Source organism: Teleopsis dalmanni, chromosome 1, assembly GCF_002237135.1.
Source record: "Teleopsis dalmanni isolate 2A chromosome 1, ASM223713v2, whole genome shotgun sequence".
In the NCBI taxonomy this organism is placed as follows: domain Eukaryota; kingdom Metazoa; phylum Arthropoda; class Insecta; order Diptera; family Diopsidae; genus Teleopsis; species Teleopsis dalmanni.
The window spans coordinates 160,407,643-160,410,481 of record NC_051846.1 but is presented as its reverse complement, the minus strand read 5'-3'; positions in this window follow the sequence as shown (position 1 = coordinate 160,410,481).

Genomic DNA, 2,839 nt, shown 5'->3' with positions numbered 1-2,839 from the left:
AATTCCAGACCCAGTGACCTCCTTCTGGCCCAGATCAAGGCTGGGCAGTCACATAGAATGTGACTGGTTGTCTTCTCTGCTTTTAAGCTGAGTCTACAATCTATCTCTTCGGACAGGTCCCTTTTGTTACCTCGACTGTCGCGCCAGTAGCGTCTCTCCTCGGTTGAAATCCAATTATTGATCATAGACATACTTGTAGACCAACTTAATCCACAATAAGGTTCTGGTCTACAGATTTGAGTGGCAGATTCTGCCCGTGCAAGACTGGCGGCAGACTTATTACCATTGATTCCTGTGTGACCAGGCACCCAGCATAGCAACACTTTATTATTGCTTGCCAGCTGCTGCAGTGTGTCATAGCAGTCTACTAGAAGCTTTGAGAAAAACTTCCAGGAGCATAATGCTTTGACTGCTGCTTGACTATCTGAATAGATACAGATTCGGGCGCCTTTCAATATTGATGCGAGCGCAGACCTCGATGGCGTGAACCTCTGCTTGGAAGACAGTGGGCCATATACCCAGCGCGAGCGAAATTCGGGTGTTGGGACCAAATATTTCAGCACCAACTCCTTCATTAGTTTTTGAACCGCCAGTGTACCACGATATCACTTTTAGTTCAAGTCCAGAAGTGCCATTTACCCAGTCCAATCGATCGGGTATGAGGACCGATCGAACTTCCTACCAAAACAAAGTTCCATGTTCATGCGATCTCTCCTATCGCAGATCTCTATGCCAGGAACTAGTGTGCAGATAGAGTTTTGACTGTCGAGACTTCCGTGCATGTTGATGACATGGTGTAGCCTAGCTGCACTCATAGCTGCTGTCTTTTCAATAAAGAGATGCAGAGGCATGAGACCCACTATGGACTCCAGTGCTGATGTGGGACATGTTCGAATAGTTCCCGTAATAGCGATACATACGAGTCTTTGCAGCTTATTGCATTTGACTATTGCAGACTTTTGTTGCGCTTTATTCAACCAAACAAGAGTTGCGTAGGATGCAATGGGTCTGACCATTGTGCGGTATAATCATGATATAATTCTAGGACTTAAGCCCTAAGTTCTACCATATGAGGTCCTACATGACCACATGACCCGGGTGACATTGCCTATTATCTTATCTAGGAGAGTGTTCCAGTTACGACGCTTATCTAAGGTGACCCCTAAATATTTGACTTCATCGGTGCATTCGATAGCCGTATCTTTAATAGATAGGGACCCAATATTTAATTTGTATCTTCTGGAAAATGGTACAATTACAGTTATTTTTGGGTTAATACTTAGCCCTTCTTTGGTACACCAGTTCGAGACTTTGTGTAAGGCCGCCTGCATTACATCTGTAACTGTGGTATCAAATTTACCAGAAACAATGATTGCCAGGTCATCTGCGTAACCTATGGCATGATATCCAGATTGCTTCAGTTTAACTAGTAGGTCGTCGACTACCAGCGTCCATAACAATGGTGAGAGAACCCCACTCTGGGAGCAGCCTCGTACAACAATAATGTTGACGATAGTGCTACCTAACTTGGAAGATATGTTCCTATCACGTAACATTCTATCTATCCACGTTATTGTACATGAGTCTATATATTTACGGGCCAGTGCTCCAGATATGGATTCGTAAGACGTTGAATATTTTCGTATTTAATTCCTGATGGTCATTTAGTCAATCAAACTTTGTATGGTGCAGCAATGGACAAAACGAGGAAAATTATGCGTCTATCTACAATAAGTTCCTTCCTTAAATTTTTATTCGACATCTTTAATGTATTCGTTAAAGGCATTATCTTTTAGTTCAAAATGACATTGTAGTATTCTAATCCAGAAAAGTGTCCCTGTATATATTCAGCTATTGTACATTAAAACTTAAACATGTGTTCATAAAACAGCATTGTGAGGTCATTTTTTAATAAAAACTTATTCCCACTACTATTTATTTACAATATCTTATATATATATATAAAGAGTATATCAGAAAACTTTTATATGTGTAGAGTATATTGTGAAAGTCAACACACTACTCAATACGTTTAAAGGATCAACAACTTTTAGTCGAAATTGGATTTCATTACAGCAATACAATTCTTTTTTAAAAGTAATACATTCATTTCATAAATCTTTCTTTAACATTAATATATTTTTTGTAGAATGATTTATTTGATTGAGGACTAATCTTCTTTCCTGGCGCATTCACTTAAAGTATAAACAAATATTAGTTGTCATTAGCCAGATTTGACGAATATATTGAATAGAACATCAATTTAAATTGCAATTTGTTTAATTATACCGTTTTGTGATCGACTTATGATATGATATATTGTTTTGGTGATATAAAGTGTACTCAAATTTACTAATTGCTGTTTTTTGCCAGGCTAGTCGATAAATAAAGTGTCCGGTATATTCCAAAATACAAGGACAAAACCTTTACTAGCTCGCATTTGCATTTCTAGTCGGTTTTGGTTGCTTTTGCCACTCAAAATATCATTTTTTTTGGATCTGAAACATCATCAAACAATGCTGTTAAGCAAACGCTATACCTATTTTGAACACAATTTTTAAATTCTCAAATTTTTATTGAAAATTGTGTTTAATATCTTGTTCTGATATCTTCAAGAAGTCAACTTTATTTTTTATTAAAATTCCTGGTTTCAATATATGGTCAGTAAAGCACCGAATAATACCTGATTTCGACTAAGAAGAATCACCATTTTTTGCTATTGCTGAATTGTAAATAATTTTTTTTGTTACATAAGAAATGCTCTGCTTTATCAACAACATTCAAAATTCTAATGTTACCTTTGAAAACTACAAAAGTAACCTTACTTTGACGTTAGTTT